At 42.5% G+C, this 23885-nt stretch overlaps 1 protein-coding gene across 1 annotated transcript in view; it reads left to right on the top strand.

Moving 5' to 3' along the window:
• The window catches only part of Dab1 (DAB adaptor protein 1), a 1107419-nt gene that overhangs the window by 527744 nt on the left and 555790 nt on the right, over positions 1–23885 (top strand). Inside the window, exon 3 of the mRNA XM_041652236.1 lies at positions 4653–4725. The gene's annotated coding sequence lies outside the window, so the exon portion shown is untranslated. The remainder of the gene's footprint in view (positions 1–4652; positions 4726–23885) is intronic.

Below are 23885 nucleotides of genomic sequence, written 5' to 3'. Positions count from 1 at the left end.
TGAATAAAAGGATGAATAGATGGGTACGTGGATAGATACGTGAATGGGTATGTGGATAAATACATTGGTGGATCAATGCTTCAAAGCTAAGTAGGGCCCCGAGGCCTATGAATTGCAGTTTGTTCACCATTTCTTATGTGATGAACAAAGATAACCCATTCTAGTAATTATAGCCACTACAGAACCCTTTCGGCAGAGTCAACAAGTCTTCCATACACAAGCATTTGACTTAAGCATCTTTCTCATTAGTGCATGCAGCACACACACACACACACACACACACACACACACACACACACAGCAACACTCATCTACGGTAGAGGTCAAAGTCTTCCAGCGTCCTGACGTCTTAACAATGTTTCCGCTTGCTCACTGATTGCCTGGAGACACAAATACAGTCACTCTTCTAGCAGCAGCTTTGCTGTCGCTGTGGATTAGAGCAGCATGCTGCTTGGGCTATTTAAATTCCAAATCTCTTACTACAGTCTGGTTGGAGCACAAGCAGATAGGATGGATGTACGTCTACCACACTCAGGAAAGCTAGGAAGTCTCATGGTCCTCGCTGGAGAAATCTCCAACTGTGATTCATTCCTCTAAGGGTTTTTACCATTTGTACCTCTGCTGTGGTTGGAGGCATACAAATTTTGCAAACTCTAGGTACAATTAGTGCACCTGCCAGCTCTGCTACCCCGCTGATCTGGATATAGAATTTTGACAGCTATTCAAGAGAAATGCCCCCGGCTTGTTTATGCTGTTCACATACAGTGGCTCTCGTTGAGATATAGTTAGTCCCTATATGTTAACAGTGTTAAAGTCCTGGGTCCATAGCTGGTCCTGAGGTCCTAGACCCTATGTTCACTTCTTGGCAGCTTGGACACAATGACTACACTGATGCTGTGGTTCTTCATGTGGTCATGAAGGTATCTTAGACATCCTTAGCAAGTATCTATAATCACAGTTTGTGTAACAAGCCTTATTGTGGACTTACCATTTCATCTCTACCTGTTGTATGGAAGTCACTGTGTCAAGGTCTTTCATTACAGTGCTTAGCGCCACAACACATCTGCAGTCGGATGAACTAACTAAAGTTTAGAAAGGGAAAATGATGTGCCCAGAATTATACAAGCTTTATTATATTAGTAAAAATTACTACGTTCTTCCAGAGTTGTGACAATTACCAAAGAGGTAAAAACTAGGTGAGACAAATGCTCAAACAGCAACTTTCTACTGACACAGTTTTGTGTGTGGTATATGTGTGTGTGCTGGTAGTTGTGCACCTGTAGGTGTGTGCACGTGTGTAGGACTGGAGACAAGGGGTTGATGTCAGGTGTCTTTCTCAGTTCCTTTCCACATTAGTTTTTGAAACAGTCTCTTGCTGAGCCTGAAACTCGCTGCTCTGTCTTCGCTCTCCATCGGACTGACAGACTAGCATTTGGGCTTTTTTATTGCTTCATTTTGTCTCCCTCCTGTACAAAGCCCATTGAAATTGGGGCAAAAAGAAAAGCAAATAGCAAGAGGAAAAACATACATGGCCACTAAAATACAGAAGAAATCTGTCTTATCAGTAATTAGAGAAGTGCTAATAAAATACTACGAAGTATTTTGCATTTACAAGATTGGAAGAGCTGGGCTGGAGAGATGGCCCAGTGGTCAAGAGAACATGCTTTTCCTGAGATAGACCCAGTTTTGAGTCCCAGCACCCAGATGAGACTCACAACCAAGTGTAATCCAGTTCCAGAGGATCTGACGCCTCTAGCTCCCCATCAGCGCTCATGTCCACATACCCATTAGCAAGCCACACCACCACACATCATTGAAAATAATTAAAAAATAATGATTGGACAACATGAAAGGTATGGTCACATGAAAATATGAAGCAATCTTGGATTACTATAAACACAGCCGTCATCTTATGGAGCAACCTACGAGGCTCGGTGATATTGAAGATCCATTTTCTCTTTGCCTTGGCAAACTCAGGGTTGAATTTGTTCTCATGCCTATGTACCTTAGAAGTACCTACAATGTCTCATCTCCATTTGTATTGGCACAATAATACTCGACAAAATAAAGAGGCTCCTTATGAGCACCTGCAGTTTGAATACCACTTACAGAAAGCTTTGAAACATTCAGCCCTGGCTGTATTGTTTATAGATGCGAATGGGTATTAGAGGCTGTAATACAGGTGCTGTGATTTAGGATAGCTGTTACCACTGTGGTACTGAGAAAGCATTCACAGCTGAATGTGCGTACATCTACAATGTTCAATCCGAAAAGAGAAAGACCTGGAGCATAGATGGGAAGGCAGAGTGCTCAAATCCAGCCAGGCTGGTGGCACTACATGCCTTTCTTTTATAATTACATCTGTATTCAACTTCACAATTGAAATAGTTCATAAGGAAATCAAGAGGAGATCACTTAAGGGTAACTTGGAGGGAAGAGAGTTCAAGCCATAGTCTCTCCAGGAATACAGTGTGACATGGTAAGTGTCTAGTCTAGGCTGGTTTGCTGGGGATCCCCACAGTTAAAGGGGACCAGGCTTTGGAACTAGACATGCTGGGTTTGAGTCTACACTCACATGCTACTGGTATTTCTGTCTGAGTCTTCTCGTTTTTAAAGTGGACAATGAATCCTCACTACAGACACAAAAAAGAGAGAGAGAGATCAATGGTACAGACAGTTCAATCTTCTAAATCGTCAACAACACATATAAACCTTCAGCTAAATAATGAAAAAGAGTTTTCGCTAAAATACGATATTACCAGTTTCACAAAAATTCCCCAAAATAAGAATTGTGAAGTGCAAAAATGAGAGCCCTTCCCACTAAATACGAAGAGTACAAAATGAGCTAAAGCTTGTGGGGCCTGGCGTACATCATGGCACACATACTGAAGCCAAAGGTGGGCATGTGTTCCACAGTGGCAGGTACTGATGTACCAAAGACATAAGCCTGAAGTCTGTTTTGAAACTTCCTGTGTTCTGCCATACTATCTGTTTTCACAATAAACTCAAGAAGGATAAATCCGTTTATTTATGAGAAAATTGAGCCTTATAAAGATCCAGTCATTTGCCAGAGTTTACCCAAATTGTCAGGTCTTCCTCCAGAGAAATATAACCACAAATTAAAACCCTGTGTATATTTCAATCGTTTTATAAATAGACTCAATTGAATTTCAATGAAACAGAAGTATAATCTATCCCTTTATGCAGGGAGTCAACCAACCATTGCTGATGAAAACTAATAACAAACACCTACCTAGCTTATGTATTTTTAACCACAAATATGTAAAGGAATGGAATTGTAATTGAGTGGCAATAAGAACATATCCTTGTCTGAAACAGGTTCTTGGTCTTAGAATACACTGAAAGATCCCTGGGCTGTGGTAGACCACTACAGTTGGGGCTTTGTTATTTTCAACTACAGGCTCTCCTCCATCTGTCTTGCGGTTGCCTGTGAACCCTGCTGCTTCTCTGCCTGCTCTCTTCTTCTGTGAATCCAGAGAAACTTTCCGTGATCACCACGGTGACTTTGACTGAGTGGTTCCCATTGAAGAAGTGTTTATTCCTTCCCTCGGTCGTTTCTTTATGCCGCAAGGGTTGACTGAGTGACAGCTCGGCCTCTGGTTTAGGCTCATGGGAAGCAAAGGTCAAGGATGAATGATGACTTCATCAGGGGAGCCCGCAATGAGAGGGAGGTGGGGAGGGAAATGGACAACTCGGTGCCAGGGGACACCTGCAGAATGCTGATCTCCAGGGACTTACAGAAGAGGGAAATCGCGGCTTAATAAGGAGGTGGAGGGGGGGGGGGGGAGTGGCATGGAAGTTACGATGCTAGAGGTAGAAAAACATTTATTTCCATCCAGAAAAAAAAAATGAGATCTTTGTTAGAAATTTTGGAAAACATAAAAAAAACAAATAAGAGAAAAACCTACAGTTATGCCACAGAGGTCCCCACTGTTCTGTTTTAAACTTCTCCATAGGAGAATTCAAACTCTAGCAACAATTTTGCTACATCATAAAAACATATTTTCTATATTTCATAATTTCTAATCTTATGTTTAAATATACATAATACCATGCCTTGCATAAGTCCCACCACTCATGTCACCAGGCTTCCACTGACTATTTCCCTCTTACAAATAACGATGCTAAATGTTTCTACATAGAAATACGGGTCTGCACTTAAGGTTTCCTTAAGAACAAATCCAGGCCAGTGGTGGTGGCGCACACCTTTAATCCCAGTACTCAGGAGGCAGAGGCGGGTGGATCTCTGTGAGTTGGAGGCCAGCCTGGTCTGCAAGAGCTAGTTCCGGGACAGGCTCCAGAGCTATAGAGAAGCTCTGTATTGAAAAAAAAAATCCAGAAGGTGAATAATCCAGGCAAACTGTGGATTAAAGGGTGTGACCATGAGTTTCAAAAAGATCCATAAACATCCTGACCCCCTCTTAGCAGGCATGCTGTACCTGTCTAGACTATACCTTTAGTAATGACTGTTCGTTGGGTTGTCATTGATGACAGTGGTAGTGACCTTTGTATCATTGTCCAAATTCTCTGGGCCTGTGTGTGAAATGAAGCTGACAGACAGTGGGGAGAGAGAACATCCTTAAATAATTCAAGCTTAGATTTTCTTATTCTCATCTTTTGTTTGGTTTCAGTATTCAACAAGACATGGTGGCGAACCAGAACTCTAAGTCTTCATGATTGAAGGATTCTTTTGCACAACAAAAGGTAAACACTTGAGTCTGATCCTTCTGATGGGAGAAAAATCTTTATCGTGGGGAAGGTGGCTCATCAATGTGTCCGGGTGCTCATGGAGCAATGATGGCTTGTGTATGTGTCGTCGTACTTAAAACCTGTTAGAGGGCTCGTGGAATCCTTGGAAGTTGTCGTGGAAAGTGACTTACCTTTGGTCCAGTTCGTTTGTACTTGAAGGAGTATTGATCCTTCTTCTTCTTTCTTTAAGTACCTAGTATATACCATCAGGAGCCCCAGGTTTTTCTGTCTGGGTGTATTAGCTTCTTCTAACAGAATCTTTCAGGCTGGTCTCACTTACGAACAACAATGTACGCTGTCTTTTCTCAAATGCCATCCATTCCAATACATTTACCAAGGGAAGAAGGCATGGTTGATTGTTGACCATAAAGTTAAACCATGGGTAAGACAAATGTTCCGACCTAAGTAACAGACTTGGGGATTTATGAGGCGAAGAGACAGGTACCATCATTTTGAGTTCCCAAACTTTTAAATGATGGCAACACTGAATTATGGAGCTCATACAGGAGCCGGGAAGGTACAATTGAAAACGCTCATTCCTTTGACAAATTAGAAGCGTCCGTTCTAATATCTATTTCTTGTTTACTGGGGATTGTGCTGAATGAATCACACACTGGTGGATGGATGTTCCATCCAACACTTTTAATTAGCTGCTCTGCCTCTTAGCATGAGCCGAGCGTTGCCTTTCTGCCATAGATTACCGCCCAACCACCCGCCCCCCCTTCGCTGGAATAGAAGTCTTATTCTCCACAAGGTAATATTCATCTCTTCCCCAGCCAGACAAGCATAGAAAATTAAACAATGGTCTGCTAAAAAGCCTAGATAATATATTTCTCGTTTGCAGTTTATGTGAGGGTACAAGGCAGATCCAAGCAGGAGAAGCTGTTAGCTATGGGACCTTAGGGAGCAAGAGACTGGAGAGAGAACTGGGGGGCCAAGGATGTGAGCCTTGTGGAAAAAAAATCATTTCAAATATGAGGAGCTACTGAAGACAGAAGAAATTAATGACTCCAAGGGACTCAAATGCCACCAGTCCTTTCAGTGACCCAGGGAGGAGGCTGAGAACATTTTTCTTCAAGTTTCTACAGCTGAGAAGGAGGGGGCTGGGATTCCTCGGCTGTCGATTTTGGCATATCTTTTATGACTTGGTGACATGTTCCGCTGCCTTGTGCCCCAGCCTCCTCTAATGAGAGGAGTTAAATGAGAAACGCTGTTGTAGCCAGAGAGCCCTTGCCCTGTAGGCTGCCCAGGGTGCTCAGAAGAGCTGATCCGCTCTGCAGCCGTCAGGCCTGAAGAAAGCCCACAGTTCACCACAATGGGTAGAAGAGGTGACTACCCAAAGCAGGCCTAAATTTGATCTTTTGTTGTTGCTTTTTCATCCTCGAAGTTCTTCTCTGAGATGGGGTGGATTTAGAAAGACAAATTAAGGTTTTCTAAGGAAGTCTGGGGAACAGTCTCTTCCAGAAACAGCTACCTTTTCTAGGTTGCTTGTCTAATAAATCTCTCAGAAATCTTTGACGCTATAGATATAAAGTGAAGAAAATATTTATGTAATGACCTCAAAGTTTGGCATCAGTAAATACAAATGGAGTAGAACCTTTATGGCAGTGGACCCTGCCTACACTCAGGAAGTTGGTATAATTTTAAACGTTGCTACTAAGTGGCTATGGCCCCATGTGTCTGTCTAGTCCTTCCAGCCTCTGTTGGTACACTTACAAAATGGGAAGAATGATATCTATCGCCTCTGATTTCAGAGAAGATTAATATACCCCAAAATAGCATTGAAGAATGGATATATCACACATGTGCCGTGTCCTTATTATCCTATTTCAAAATCTTAGCTTTTAAATATTGAGGCAGTTCTGTTCCTTCCTGAGTCAAGGTCAAGGGACTTGGCTATGTTCTCCTGGTTTATTCAGTTAGGAATGGCGAGCGGATAAACTAACGTATTAGGAACGGAGGTTCCTCTAAGGACTTCTTTGGGTCTGTACGAAGCATGGCTTTGAAGGCAGTTGGAGTCCCGGATATCCACATCCAGAGGCAAGCTTGGAGAGCACCACGTCTCCAGATCTGCAAGCCTGTGCCTTTGAAATTGAGATGAATCATGGATGTCAAGGTACAGTGCTATGAAGTTACGTGACCCCCAAAGATGGAGAAGGGGATATTTCAAAGGTGGCTCATTCCTAGGAAGAGATAGCAATGGAGTACAATCTATAGGGCTGGAGGGTAAGGTGAACACTGAGCCTCCTTTGAAAAGAAGGCAATCCAGGCTTAGTAGACAGCATGGGAGACATAAAGGAGAGACCCCTGCAGTGGCTCTAAGTCTTACAGTGTTACCCTCAGGCACTTGCAATGACAGTAAGGCAAACAAGAAAAGCTCAGGATACGATCTGTTCACTCAAAGCTCAGTAGGAAAACAATTGACCACCAGTGTAACCGATGAGAACAACCCCAGGAAAGCAATGCTTGGAAGTGTGCTGAAAGGGACAGGGGCAGGGGGATTTGAGCCAGACCTCAGAGGAAGCAGCCTTGTGCTGGGCGAGAAGAAATTCAAAACAGACGTTCTACAGAGGGCCACCAACTTACAGCAGCAATGGACCACAGGCAAGAGAAGCCTTGTGCACCAGCATAGGCTCAATGACATCAAGGTTTCCACGCTCCACCGTGTGTTTGTCCTATCTCCTGCCCTTGGAGGGACCTGAGGAGGCCCAGATGCATGATGCATAATGCTGAAGCTAATGTTCCAATTCCTCGGTGTTATTTTTAGCTTTTTGTCAGTTCCCTTTGAAAGTTCTCCTTTGTTGACGATTTGTGTATCATGTCCATTTGATTTTGCCGGCTTTATCTCCATTTGCAGCTATCAGAGGTCAGCCATTATGCCTTTCCTCTTGGTAAGGAAATAGTATTGAGGCAAGAAGTGTATTTTAAGATTTATTCTTATTTACATGTATGTATGTGTGCTTGGATGGGTGTGTACACCACGTGCGCTCATGCAGTTAACTACAGAGGCCAAAAAAGGGGGGCAGATGCCCTGGAACTGGAGTTGCAGGTGCTTGTGAGTCTTCTGCCACGAGTTGTGATCCGAATTAGTCTCTGTGGAAGAGCAGCTAGTGCTCTTAACCACTGATCCATAGCCTTCTTTCCGAGACAGGAAATATTTTCCCTGCTATCCTGCCTTTCCTTTTCTTTATTTAATCCACCCCCTTGGTGCCTCCTATCTACCTCCATTTTATCTTCTCAGACTCCCTATGTAATCTGTGTTTCCCTCTTTCTTGACCTAAAGTCACATATTTGCCAACTTAAAAGAAGGAGGAGAGCCTAGATAGCTGGCAGCTTTGCCGTCAGTGTTTAAATAGGATTCCTAACAATGTGGCAGCTCCTTTATCTGGGATGTCTGATGGTGGTGATGAGGTTGCCTTCCGAAACTGAATGTCTGGGATTCAGACATCTACTTCATAACAGCTATTTGACATTGAGTAAGTCACTCTCTTTGAAATTCAACTTTTATATCAGGAGACAGATACTTTTCATTCAGGACTATTGAAAGAATCCAACAAGATAATGCATATGAAGGGACCTGGCACATGATATACTCTTAATTTCTATTGTCAGCTCTTAATTGTTGCTTATAATGATGCCTTCCTATTAGAAATCTTTAGATGCAAATATATTGATTGTTTGGTAGCAAAGAAAATGCTGTGGAGACTTTTTTATGTTACAGCTGTCTTTGAAAGACAGAGGAAGAAAGGTATTGAGGGGAGATGATGTGTGAGATCCTGAAAGTCCTCCTTTGCTAAAGTGACTGGGATACCGACCAATCAGATGTCTGAGGTTTCTTCAGCTAAGTCAACTCTCTCCCAGTTGCTGTGTCTTGTCCTGAAAGTGTGGGAGTTTTGTAATATGCTAACATGGCTAGGTTGAAGGATGCTACGTAGAACATAGTCTCTAGTATATTTCCCAGTTAAGTGGCCCCAAGAAGACTTGGGAGATTTGGAGACAGAGAAGTCCAGCCCTTTTGCTCCAGGCTGCTGTTTGCTAGAGTTCAGTCGCTTGGCCTGAAGCAGCACTGTGGCCTACAGGGGCCCTCTATTCCCTTGCTCTCTCCTCGCTTCCCCATCCCCCTCCATGTGCTGCTCAGTAGGTCTATACCTAAGATAATCAACTTACTTAAGGAGAAGGTTGGCTTTGGGGCACAGATATGAAAGCTCCAGGCCGTGGTTGGTCAGCCATGTTGTTCTGGGCCTGTGGTAAGGCAGCAAGCATGTTGTGATAGGAGTATGGTGGGAAAAGGATGTTTAGCTGACTGCCCAGAAGCAAAGGAGAAGGGAAAGAAGCCAAGTTCCCACAAGCACCTTCAAGGGCCTTTCTCCTAGCAACCCAGAACATCTCATTAGACCCCACCTCTTAAAGGTTGTCCCACCTCTTACTAACTCTAGCTTGGGGACCAAGGGTTTGGGACATGAGCCTCTGGAAGATGTTCAAGACTCAAATGACCTCACTCTACCTAATGTCACCCACATCAGCAAGCTGAGAGGCTATAGACACCAAGGTTCCAGTAAGTTCTCTGAGGCTTCAGCTCATTCTCCAGCATGCTCTGCTATTTCTGATCTCTCTGTTGTATCCATTTCCCTTCATAATGCCCTGCTGAGCAGACTTTTAGCTCTAGCACAAAATGTGAGACCACAGGGCTTAAACTGCTCCCACAGCTGCATCACCCTGACTAAATAAATAGCACATATGCCTTCATTAAATATATATTTACATACATTGTATGTTCACCTGTGTGGAAAGTCAATCACGAGGACGTATGTGTGTGTATGCGTACAAATACACATGCACATGGACACACATAAAGCACACATACAACTAATCAAATAGTGCTTGTTTCTGTGTCTCTGGTTGATCCCTCACTGCTACAGATAGTCATGAGCTGTCATTATGCAGAATTCTCTTTCATGGGGCAGACCATTGCATGTCTATGTTGTTGCAAGAAAGAACTACACTTTTAATCTGAAGATGTTTTTCAGGCCAAGATATACCCCACACTCTCATCATTTTCCCCCTCTCCATCCTAAATCCTTTCACAACTTTTAACTATACTGGGCTCCATCCATTTACAGTCTTTCTGTTTCTCACCAGGTAAACTTTCACGTAAGACTCCAGATAAAAATTAAGCCCATATGTAGGATACCACAGAAGCCTTTCTGTTACTCCAACTCCCTGCATCTTTTGAAGACTGCCTTCTTTCGGTTTTCACAAGGCACAGGGTGGCAGCATGGGGAATCACACAGACTCAGACTCAGAAGATGGGTGTGGTCTCCGGCTACCCCAGAGTGCTGGCTTCATCTGCTGATTTCACCTCAGAGGACCTCAGGTGTAGAATGGGCACACTCACGGCAGACTGAACAGCTCTAAGTGTTGAAGGGTCGACTGATCTCCGTCTGTCTCTCACAGCTAGAACAAGCTCGTGTTTGAGGTACAGGAAGCTGGCAGTGACCAAAGGGTGAGTTTGGCTAGATCTAGTGACACAGGTCTCTAATCCCAGCCACTCAGCTCTTCAGAAGGCAAGACAGGACAGCCCCATAATAAAGACCTGCCTGGACTACAGAGGGGTTTCAGGGCCAGCCTGGGCAACTCAGTGCAACTCTATCTCAAAATACAAAGTAAACAGAAGTCTGAGCATGTAACTCAGTAGTGTGGTGCTTGGCTAGACATGACTGCATGTTCAGTGCCCAATTCTGTCACAGAGAAAGTTGAACTTTAGAATTCAAAAGAGTAGCGAATCAGAACACTATTTTTGTTAAGATTATTTTGATTTTAACTGGGACATGATTGTGAATGCATATGTATACTTGTGATGCTTTGATTAATATATACATTTTATAGTACTCAAATCATGGTATTTAGTAAGTTTACAATTTTGGTCATGTGCATTCCCTTATGACAAGAACCTACAGAATCATCCTTTTAGTAATTTTGGCAGAATGTTAACTGTAATCCCGCGATGCCATTGAATAGCAGAATTCACTCCTCCCACATTGCGGCAGTTCCCACCTATTGACTGCTGTCTCCCATCATCCTCTCCTCTCTCGACTCCCTGCCCCCTCTGAGTTTGATGAGATCAGCTTCTTTAGATTCCCCAAATCGGTGAGATTATGTAGCATTTGTCTTCCTGTGACAGACTTATTCCCTTAATGTGATGTCCTCCGGGGTGATCCATGCTGCTGCAAATGACAGTGTCTCCTGTGGTTTTGTGATATCCTAACCTGTATACATATCATATTTCCTTTAATGATCTATTGGGGGACACTTACGCTGATTGCTTATATTGGCTGTTGTGAACAATCACAGTAAACACAGGAGGAGTCTGGATGTCTCTTCAACATACTGATTTCATTTCCCTTGAATAAATAACTAGTAAGAATGCTGGATTCCTGTATAACCCTAGTTTCAGCTATCTGGGGGAAACACTGGAGTATTTTGCTCAATGAGTTGCCAATATACATTCTCATTGACAGCATACGAGGGTTCCATTTCTCTACATCCATGCCAGCATCAGTTACTGTCTTTGCTATGACAACATTATCACTCTACTTACATTTACCTATGATTTGTAATGTAAAACATTTTTCATATCTCTCTGTGTGTGCACATACGTTGTTTGTTGTTCAAGTGGGGCCTTATGGAGCTCATGTTGGCTTTGACCTTGGACTTTTAATCCCCCTGCTTCTACCTCCAGAGTGCTGGGATTATAAGAATGTGTCATCATATCCATCTTATGACTTACTAGGAAACTGAACCCAGGACTTGGTACACGCTATGCAAGTATTTTGTCGACTGAGCCATATCCTCAAATCTGTATATTGTCTTTGAAGTGACATTTTCAATTCAAGTCCTTTGCATATTTTTCAATGCAGTTCTTGTTAGTGTTTTGTACTGAAGGTTTGGGGTTCTGTATGTATTCTGATGCTAATTCCTTGTCATATACACAGTTTATAAATATTTTCTCCCAATCTATAGGTTGTATCCACTGATTAATTTTATTTTTGCATAAAACCTTTTTAGTTTGATTAGAAATCATTTTTTTCCCTTTTGTTAACTGTGGTTTGGGGTCTAGTAAAAAGAAGTGATGTGAGAGGAAATGAGAGGGGGAGATTATATAATTATAATTTCAAAAATAAATAAAAATTTTAAAAAATAATTGACCAGAGTATGTAATGAAATATGTCTCCCATATTTTCTTCTAGCAGTTTCAGAATTTGGTCTTAAATTTTAAATCAGTTTTATCTGATATATGTGTCTATAGTGAGAAATTGGAATCTAGTTTAATTTTCTATATTTAGCCATCTAATTAACTAAGCCTCATTTATAGAAGAAACCATCTTTTACTCAGTGCTATTGCTGGTATCAGCGCCTTTGTAGAAAATCAAGTTCTGTTTTGTTTTCATGTTCTCTGTTTGGCCAGTTTGATGATTTTGGTATAATACTATGCTTCTGTTTTAACTATTTCTTTCTAGTATATTTTGAAGTCAGACACTATATGGAAACTCATATTTCTTTAAATAGATACCTCAAATGGTAGTAGCCCAAATTCCTGTACTATATTCAGCGTCTACTATAGTCAATTTTCCCTATATCCTTTCTTAAAATAGTTGAAGTAATTGAATGCCTAGTAGTTTCTTTATAAATGTCTCTATGTGTAAAGATGAATACACACAATTTTCTCCCTTGAAGTCATGTAATAACAACAAAAAAAGCCTAAAGAAAATAGTCATGACAAACGAACCTACCATAAAACTGACTACAAAAAGGAACTATATGCTCTATATGCTATAACGGAGAGCCTTAAAAAGTGGCACAACCAAGGTATACTATTAAATATGCTTCAGCGAAGTCTTCCTGAAAAGCCGCGAAAGTGTCCTCTCTAAGAGAACAGCTGTCCTCTCAGATGAGAAGAGGTGATGCTGAGATCATCTTGATGTGTGGTGTGAACAGCCAATCATGATCACACACACTTGGTAGAAAAATCTCAGTCATTAGCAAGTGCATGGCTCCTAGACAAAGATGCGGAGAGGTTAAGTCCATGGTTGAAATTGCTTTTATGGCCTTTCATCCTGTTTCTCTGTACACATTTATCCTTGAACAACAGCCAAGAGTTAAAAATAGCTTTGTTGTCTCTACTCTGTCCTATCTCAAGCATCAAATAAGTAATATACACAATTTCTGGCCCATAGTAGGTCCTCACGAAATGCCTGGTGGTAGGTGCATGTGTTTTTGAATCGTGAAGTATCTCAAGGGGAACACCTACAATATAACGATATTTTGTCAGCATCTGGGACAAAAATGAATTAGGGAAAGAATGCCCAGAAGAATTGCTTTTCACTAAAGATTTAACATGCTGATGTTCATAACACCTCACTTCCCCAAGGTATCCCATTCAAAGGAAGCCACAGACAAGATTAAATTGGCACTGCTGTGGGGGGTCTTGCCCATATGTGAAGAGCTTGACTGTTGTCTCCAGGCAACGAAGTTGTAACATGAGGAGTTTTATTTTTAGTTTTGAGGGGGAAATGAATTTGATACAAGAGACCCCCATAGTTAATAAGAGAAGGCTGGGGCTACATAGAGGGACTGTAAGTATGGTAAGTTCAGACCAAGGGGATGAACAGAGGGCTGGAGCAGAGGGGAGACTGAGGTAAAGGACCAGGCATCTCACAGTAACACCAGCATCATAAGGAAGTGTCCCAGGACCTCCATTTGGCATATGACCTGATAGTGCTTGGATGAGCAATGTCAAAGTAGGCACCTGCTGGCTAGCAGAAGAGCTTCTGGTATGCAAAGAATGCTAACAATCCTCCTGTACAGAAATGCCTGCATCCCCTGGGGAACAGGCATAGATAATGAGGTCACTACAGGGATGGGGATTTGGTTATTAGTAGTCAGGGATGCAGCGGGTGTGTTCTGAACAGAGTAAACAAGTAAGTGAGATCAAAGTATTCCTCAGAAATTATGCTAGGTGGCCTGTGCCCTAACCAGAAAGTGATAGAAAAAGTTAAGGAGAATGCATCAGGAGCTTAGCAGAAATCAATAATAAGATTCCTTATAAAGGGAGAAACATTGGAAGTTGAGCAAAACACAAAATACTACAGGTAGTTCTTCCAAAAGGAACCAGTCTCCTCCGCCCTGACCCCATCCTTTGCACCCTACTCTCATCCTTTCCACCCCACCTCCTGTATAGAGCCAGGGTCCAAAGTGTTGCACTAATGTTGGTGTCTTTATTTATCAGTGCCTCTTAGCTGGGGAGTACTAGGTTTCCCACTGAAGTAGTGTTCCCAGATGGATCACAAATTAGGTCGAATAGCATGGAGCCATTCTTCCCTGTTAGTGAGCCCTTAGTGCTGAATGCATTTAACTCCACTGATACTGTCCTTGAATTGTTCCATCCTAAGCATGAATTGATCTGAGCAGAGACATAAGCTAATAGTGAGGGTGGGGAGCCTTTGGAGTGGAGAAGGCTGTGGAGATAAAGCCTGGCTTTGGGATCCCTTTGACCCTTTTTTAGCTGTGTGTATCTGGCTCCTAGGTCATCCTGTCCCTACTCATTTAGCTTTGTAAGCATGCGAGTAAGAAGCTGTTTCAACATCTATGTAAAAGTACTTGGTAATGAATAATGGTTCTGAAATATGCTAGTATAGTATAGTTAGATATGAAATACGAATAGATACTACACTGCGTCATTTGATGCATCCTCTTCATTCAAGCTACCTTAGGAGCCTGAAGGATGTCAGAGATGAGAAATCTCAGCTTCCTTTTGAAGAAACCAAGTCCTCCAGTGGAGAAGTACCTTTCGTCACATAGCACATGAAACAAAACTGAATCTCAAGGTTATAAGATCTGCTTCTCTATTGCTTCTTATGTCCAAAGCCCCTCTCTCCCCCTTTCCATGTTTCTGCACACTGCAGCCTATGATGGAACTTACTCAGAACAGAACCCACAAACGGCACACAAGGAGAGATCACCCATCCCTAGAAAGTCTGCTTTTCACAGTATAATATGGGTCCTGTGTTTTAGCTACAATTAGGAAGGCAAAGGTTGTGAATTGTGGAGGATGGCCTATGCAATGGAGATTCTGCCAGACTCTGCATTCTGTCCTGATAGCACTCTATCTTATGGATGTGACTGGAGGTTTCTAGCCCACCCGCCAGCTCCCAAATAGCCACTCAGAGGCTCAATATTAATTACAAACTGTTTGGCCTATTAACTCAGGCTTAATATTGACTAGCTCCTACAACTTAAATTAACCCATTTCTATTATTCTATATTTTACCACGAGGCTTACATTCTCAGGTGGCTGCTGATGTCTCCCTGACTCCGCCTTCTTTCTCCCTCCCCCTCCTCCCCACTCCTGCTCGGATTTCCTGCCTAGCCATATTCTGTCCTACCATAGGCTAAAGCAGATTCTTTATTAACCAATGGTAATAAACAATATTCACAGCATACAGAACTGCATCTCACATCAAGTGTGCCTGTTGATTCCCTTTCTGAAGTAGACTCAAACACATCCTTTGGTCACCCATTAGAATGTAAGTTCCTTGGAGTCAGGGGTCTTGCCTGTAAACCCTTTGTAAACCTCACAGTACAAGGCTCTGAGTATGACTCAGCATTAAATGAGGTTTGCCTCAATTCGATGTCATATTGATTTCTGAAGAGCCTCCTAGAAGTTTTTTCTCTTATTCCACTGCTCCCAACCCTCCTTCACACTCCAACATCCTGATAAATCACAGAGAGAGGTCACGCCTCTGCTTCAGGTGTTCCTATGGCTTCCCTTTGCCTGCTGGAACTGAAAGTGCTCCTTGGGAAAGATTAAAATTCCTCCTAACTTTCCAAGCATTTCTATAGAATTCTCTTTTTCATCCTTCACACACACATACACACACTCCCCTCTGAACTTGTTTTCTAGACACACTGGATAGGTCTCTTATATCTGTTTCCTGTGTATAACTGAGTCTTTTCCACCATTTTTCTCATTGGAGTCCTTCTGCCTTTTCCTCTGGTGAATACCTCCTCCCTGCCCTTCACATTCCCCCTCAAAGTGCTTGGTGTCTCACAGACCAGTCGGTGGACAGATGCCTCAAGGCCATGAGCCCATCTTTGATCCTATGGATTAGCAAGTAGGAGAAGACCCCGGGGGAACTGAGCTCCTGTGCACCGGCCCTGCAAATTGCTGATCCCAAGTTAATGCTAAAGCTAAGCTTTGAGAATGACAATATTTGTACTGGATCCACCCAAAATGCCACCAGGAGCAGGAAGATCTGTGTGCTAGCAGAGAGCATCATGGGACAGCAGAGTAGCCTGCATGCCACCTCAAAAGGCATGCTTCTCCACAACTGCCAGCCATGCAGCCTGGGGTTCCTCACCCAGCAACACCTACCAGGCCCACTCCCTAAAAAGAAATATGAATAAACACTGATTTTTATCTCTGCATTTAACTCTAATAAAAATATCACACATGATTTATTGTTTTTATTAATGAAAAGAAACAAAACATGATTTTATTAGAACCATTTGGACTGTGTATTTATGCATTCTATTTTTTAACTTTCTTTTTCTATTCTTTGTGTCCTTCACCTCATGCATCTCCATCCCATTCATTTCCATGCCCCTTTGTATCTGCCTTCTACCCTTGCAACCTCCCAAAAATAAATTAAAGTTAAGAGAGGGAGAGAAAAAAAAAGAAAAATTAATCTTGTCATAGAAGCTGTAGTGTGACACAGTGAGTCATACATTAGCCCTTTCATCCTGCAAAGGGACATTGGACTGGTTCAAGGCCTCTGGTTTCTGCTACACCATCAATTCTGACTCTCACTGGAACTCCTCTTGGATATCCTGTTGTTGCCCTGTGTCATGGCGATCCAACAGCCTTTGGTCTGCAGGACTTGACCCTTCACATGCTCCACCAGGTTACAGATGGGCTGAATGTTGGGTGGACCAGCTCATAACCCTGGTTCTGGGCTTGGGTATTTGCAGGATTGATCAGCCCGTCAGCTCTCCCTTGTCCTCACCACCAGGGTGCGCTTTCATGCACTGCCCTAGCTAGATCCCTCCCCCCCCCCCCCCCCTTGTAGCAATGAGCAAGGGATGGGCCAGTTCTGTCACTTTCACATCCTAGGGTTGGTTCTCCCACACCTACACCCTCAGGGCCAGCTCTACTGTGTTGTCCAGGCTTGGAGTAGAGGCCACTCTCCAGGATGCTGCAGCTGATAAGGGGCAGGGACAGCTTTCCTGCTCTTATGACCTCAGGGCCAGCATTCCTACCTGCCTCAGGAATTGATGAGCAGGGTAGGGGAATGGGGGAAGGCATCTCTCGCCTGTCCATGCATCATATGACAGATGAGTAATGGGGACAGCTCTCCCCTATTCACAACTTTGGAGCTGGCTTACAGGATTGGCTCTATTGTGCTTCCTAGGAGAGGTATTCATTCTATTTCTAAATGAAACACAGTACACAGAGCTTAGAAATTAAATACAAGACAGAAAATAACCATTACCCTTCATTTGGATGAATTTCGCTCAGGATTTAGATTGTTTTACAGTGTTTTATTTTATATTAATGCCATAAGAAGGATATATGAATATATACTCTGGTTTCTTTCCCTTAAAAGCATTCATCAGTGTGACTGAATACCTCAGCAATAAGCATTCTAAGTGACTGAATAATAACCTATTAAATAGGTGATCTATTGATGAGGTTTGACCCACCCTCACTTCTGGAGGGTTCTTTTTTAATATTAGCTTTTTTGCTAGATTTAACTCATCTCAATTATATCTGAAATGAATATATGTATATGTGTATACATATATAAACATACATATACACACATATGTTGATAAACATGTATAAACATATACATATACATATATGTGCTTATATGTACACATATAAGCTTGTATGTATGCGTGTTTATATACATATATGCATCTATGTGTTTATATACAGATACTTTGGCTTAGAATATATATATATATAATTATATGTATTTCTTCATATTGGATATTATAGAAATTAAGACAACTTATGACACTACTTTATAAATAGCACCTCTAACAAGACCATTCATTGTTCCCTCTACCTGACCTTCTCACCAAGGTAGAAGTTCATTCTTGCTCCTTTATGATTTTTGAAGACCTACATATGCCAAGGACTGTGCACATGATCATGTGGATCACATAGGATTTGTACAAATTGTGTTTTATAATAGATTTAATTTTTGAGTTTATGTGTGAGAATGTGTCTATCTCTGTGGATATGTGTCTGTGTGTCTGTGCTTGTGTGTGCATGTATGGACCTGTAAGTGGGTACCCACAGATCTGAAGAGGTCTTGGTCCAAGCACTGTGTCTTTGTGAATCCTGTATTCCCGGTTAACTCATTAACTAGCCTGTTCTATGGTCCCAGTTTACAACTCAAGATGCCCGTTAGCTCTGTGATGAATCTCAGCTGTCTCTACACATCTGACCCACCAATACCCCACCCCTTAGAAGGAGATGGGCATTTATTTGCTCTTTGAAGAGTTTGCTGGCTCAAGAAGGCTGGATTGGGCTTCCCCTTTCTGCTGGGATACCATGACTCCATTTACACGTATGTGCCTCTATCATTATGCATGGATCTCTGAAAACTGAGAAATGCATCTTTTCTATTGTGTCATTAACACAGTACCCCACACATCGTCAAGTGTAGAATTAAGTTAAGTGAGCCCATCGATAGATTTGGCAAATGGGATAACCCTGTACTATGCTATGGAAAGAGTAAAATAGATGCAAATGTTGACAGATGGTGTCTCCTCTCATTTTAAAATGGCAAAGTGTATTATTAATAAAGCACAAAGAGGAAAGAGACTCTATGTGGGAGTCCTGGAAAGAAGCTGCTGGTTGGAGCTATGCAAAGACCTCAGCTGATTTATTCATGTACTGACAGATAGGCAGCTTTTGATTGCATGGAAATTTGATCATCCTGTACAATTGCTGATGACATGCCAATGAGTTCCACGTTCTTCTGTCCATCCATATTGAACTCAAGACTCCATCTGCATCCTCAAACATCTCTACCAGGCACGTACTAGAAGGTTAAGTTTCAAAAATCCCAAACCAAACTTGTGATTATCCACTCCAGATTTTATTTTACAACCTCCCCATCTTCATGAATGGCAACTCCAATTTCTCAAGGCGCTCAGCCAGAAACTTTAAGTAGTCCACCTCTGGTCATACCATAGATCTCACGCCAAGCACATTCTGTCAGCTCTACCTTCCAGCTGCATTCAGAAATTCAGAATCCAGTCACTCCTCATCATGCCGCCACTGCCTCGTAGCATCACGGCCTGTCTGGGTTATAATAATACTAACCCATGATTGCTTTGCTTTCAACATTGGCCCATGTTTTAAACATAAAAATCAAGGTATCTTTCAAATGTTCTTCAAGTCTCTCTTGAAGTCCTTATGTGCACATTATACTGTCTTTTCAGGCTGTTAAGAGATAATACTCTAGACCCGTGATTCTCAACCTTCCAAATGCTGGGACCCTTCAATACAGTTCCTCATGTTGTGGTGACCCCAACCACAAAATTATTCCATTGCTACTTTGTAACTGTAGTTTTACTACGCTTATGTATTGTAATGTAAATATCTGAGTCGCAGAAGATCTGATATGCGACTCCCAAAGGGGTGGTGACCCACAGGTTGAGAACCACTGTTCTTGACTGATGGTATAACAAGTAGACATTGGTAGCACAGATTCTAATGGGTCTTAAAATCTTCGAGTCAGCTATCAGTGAGTGAAAGTTAAAGAATCAGAGAAGCAGAGTGGCCAGCCACTAGAAAGTTCTTTCCTCTACCAATGCTCAGACCAAAGGGGCATTCCTGTCCTCAAGCCGTATCCTCAAACTGCATCCTCAGACTACACTGCTCATCATGCTGCATTTAGCTCCTGTCTCCTCCTGCCTTATTCCTCTCTCCACCCAGCCTTGTCACTCCTATCTCCACCTCCCTAGTGCTGGGATTAAAGGTGTGGAATCCCAAGTGTTGGGCTCACCTTTGTGTGAACTCTGTTTCTCTTTTAAACTGGATCAATTTCAGGTAGCCCAGGGTGGCCTTGAACTAGCAGAGATCCCTCTGCCTCTGCCTCCTGGGATTAAAGGGATTAAAGGTGTGTGCCACCACTGCCTGGCCTCTAGGGTCTTAGCTCTGCACTCTGATCTTCAGGCAAACTTTATTTGTTAAAACACAAACAAAATATCACTACAGACATCCATTTCCCACAGTTCTGGAAAGACGTTCAAAGTGTCTTCTTTCCCGAATGTTAGCCAGCTGCCCCCTCTCTGTGTCCTCATACGGTGTTTCCTCTGTGCACACTCTGAAAGAGAACAGCATACTGTGGTATCCAATCCTTTCCTTGGACACCAATCCTATGGAATCACGATGCTACCCTATAACCTCACTTAACCCTACTGCTTTTCTAGGGACCAATGTCTAAAAGCTATCATAGTGGAGTTCGGGTCTCCTATGTAAAAATTTGAGAGCAGGGCTGGAGAGGTGGTTCAGAGGTTAAGAGAACTTCCTGCTATTTCAGGAACTCCTCTGGTTCTTATCTCCCACATCAGACAACTAACAACTGCCTGAAACTCAGGCAGTATCAGGGGATCCAATGCTCTCTGCTGGCCTCTGTGGGTACCCACATACAGGTCCCATACATATACACAGAACCCCCGGCAATAAAGATGTAAGCAAATATTTAAATAAATTGATCTATTATAAAGGGGAACTTGGGGGAGGACATGATTCAGCCCAGATTCCTACGTGACCCATAGCTTTTTGTCCTCATCATCCTTCACTGTTCCAACCCAACTGGGCTCCATACGGTTCCTGGTACATCTCCAACACACCCCCATCCCTGAAATGCTGCACTGACCAAGCCTCCGCCTGGACACATGTGTGGTTTATATCTGTCCTTCTGGGGTCTGCCCCAAGTGGCATTTGCTGACTGTCTTCTCCTTGACCTCCTCCTACACAGCACCTTTGCCCCTCCCCAGGCCTGTCCAGTGTGCCTATCTCTGTTGTCTCTAAAACACTGCTGTTACCAGGCATTATATATGTATTAAGTTACTCATTGTCTTCGCTCCATTGCAAGAAGTCAAGAAGCAGGAGTTTATGCCTTTCTTGTTTACAAGTATCCTACTGCTACACGAACAGATGCACAGCAAATAGTTATGGAGACAGTGAACAGAACTTTCTTTCATATTCTCTACCCTAATTTTGCCTCAAACCCACCAAGATCGGTATTGTAATTTGACAGATGAGGGCAGCAAGGCTTCTAAGGGCTATATTCCATGTATGCGGCAGCAAGGCTTCTAAGGGCTATATTTCATGTATGCGGTTGTGAGTTCATTTGTTGGGTGCTTAATGTCAGTAACGGATATGCAAACTTGTTTCTATTTAATCCTTAGAGTAATCCTAAAAGATTATATATTATTATCCCAATTTTAACACAATGTGACTTAGAATAGTACAGCAGCCTGGCCAAGGGAATTGTAATTGAGTGAAAGCCTAGATGTGAACTCTAATCTGACTTCAAAGAGCGAGTTTCTAATCTATGATGATAGCCCACATTTCTCCAGCCTATAGAAATGTGGCAGGTGCTGTGAGTGACCCCGTGAAGTCATGTGACATTCTCCTCCTAATTTCAAAGATAAGATCACTGAGCCTCTGAGAGGACGTTGTTTCAGGACAAACCCAGTCTACGCAGAAGTCTGGGTGTCCCGTGCTAGTGTTCTCTCTTGAAGAGCCAGGTCTTGAACCTAGGACTTTCTACTCTCCTGTCTTTGAGTACAAACTGCCTAAGTTAAATCCAAAGTTCAGGATGTGGCATCCCTGGCACAACCTTATCTTAGGAGTTTGTATTCTGATATCGGTAGGTACCGTGAAACGTAAAGTCTAGGTGGACAAGGCAAACTGATGCGTCCATTAAAACTATTGACAAACATTCCATGATGTAATTATTTGTAGCTGTACTTTTTCTTCCAAGGTACCTGGAAAGATGTGTGTGTGTTTTGCTCCGTTTCTCCTCCTACCTCTAATGGCCGTGCTTGCGTTTAGGAGTAGAGAGGCATAATTGAATCTATTTTCCACACTTTCGTCAGTGGACCCGAATTCTGGGCACATCTTATTAGAACTGTGATGACCAGACATTTCTTTAAAGTAGAGGTTGTTGGGCTGAGAGAGGGAGAGCATTAAGATGCTTTACAATGCCAGTGGAGAAAATATATGGGGCACATTGATTCCTCACAATCTCCCTTCCCTCAGCCCAGAGCTCATTCAAACTACATTGCCTGGTTCAAGGTTCTCCCTTCAGCATGCCCCACTGCCTGGATCCTGACCTCACTGCCTGCATCTCTGCCACACATTAGGCTAACAATTTTCAATTTTTAAAGTGTGGTCCTGACCAGGATCGGCACCATCAACCTTACCTCTGCGCTTTTGACATTTCCAAAATACCACACTCTACCTTTGACCCGCTCAACCAGGAACTAGGGGTAGACCTGAGCTCTTTGTTGTTTTTGTTCTGTTTTCTTTTTCAAGACAGGGTTTTGCTGTAGCTGTTGAGCCTGTCCTGGAACTCGCCCTTGTAGACCAGGCTGACCTCGAACTCACAGAGATCTGCCTGCCTCTGCCTCCCGAGTGCTGGGATTAAAGGCGTGCACCACCATCGCTTGGCCCCTTTGTTTTTCAAAGGCCCCAGAGGATTCTCACGCATGATGAAGCTTGAGAATGCTGAATAGGGAGAAGGAACAGCTATTTCTTTACCCCTTCCAAACCTACCCTTTAGCTGCAGCCACAGTTAAAGTAGACAGTCTGACTGGGAACCAGATCTTGACATAACTTCGCATACAGCTTTGAGTTGAGCTCAGGCAACAATGTTTAACTGTAGAGCATACAGATAAGACACATTTATGGGTAATTGCCATCTGCTTTAAGAAAAACCTCATTACTAACCTTTCCCATTTTGATCATATCTTTAGTCTTATCTAATATAGCATAATAAGAACTGCTGTTTAATTGAGGACATTCTATTTGCTTTAAAATTGTTATTAAAAAAAATCTATTTACTGCACTGGAAACAAATAGCACTGCAATGCCTATTGAGGAGTGGAAGTCCCCAGCCCCCTTGAGCATGCCTAGCTCCACATTCTCGTTCTTTTAACCCTTTCTTTGCTCTGCAACCCCACACTTCTGAAGAACACACTTGTATTGCTGTTTTGTGACTTGGATTGTGGCCATAATCTCTTAGCTTCCGCTTACTGCGGGTGAACATGCAGTCGGTTCTCCTGTGTGTTCTTTGTCTTCCGGACCCTCACAGCAGTCTGCCCTCCCACCCCTCCTCTGCCTGTCTGTCTCTTTCATCCTGGATTCCCTGGCTGAACTGGTAAACTGAAGGTTAGCATCCAACTGCATCCCAGTCCCAGAGCCTGCAGTTGAAACTCCCTCCAGGATGCTCAGTCACTGCCCCTTTTCCTTCAAGGTCAAAGGGCAATGGAAATCTTCTTAGCTGTGGTTAGTCCTGCTTCTGTGTTATCACAAAGACCACTTGAATGCAAACACTTCAAAAGAGGTTTTCCTTTCTGGCTTTTAAGCAACATTTTTGTTTTAGTAATTTATCTACCAGTTTATATTAGAACAACTAACATTTTGTTTTAGTAATTTATCACCTATCAATTTATATTAAAAAAAGGGTTTTACACTTTTATTAAATTTTAAAAATTATCATTTTAGTTGATAGTTCATATTAATAGATAGGTTTTTGTATTTGAAATAAAAGTTTAGTACTACAATTTATAAATTCCCACTCTGAGATTCTCTCCTTCCATGGTGTGCTAGGAAGGTCTGTAGTTTAAAACAGTAATTCTACCAGAAATGTTGTTTTAGAAATATGTTGCTTTCTGAGTTCTTACCACATCCGAGGGATTATTTCAAATCTATTACATGTATAAATTGCTTCTTCCTCTCAACCCCGTATTGGCTCATCCCACTCTATTTCTGATAACATTACACAGATGAGAAAGTTGAGCCA

This window comes from Microtus oregoni, unplaced genomic scaffold, assembly GCF_018167655.1.
Source record: "Microtus oregoni isolate MIOR12 unplaced genomic scaffold, Mior012 000005F_ref0000423, whole genome shotgun sequence".
NCBI lineage: Eukaryota > Metazoa > Chordata > Mammalia > Rodentia > Cricetidae > Microtus > Microtus oregoni.
This window is presented reverse-complemented; position numbering and strand designations above follow the sequence as displayed.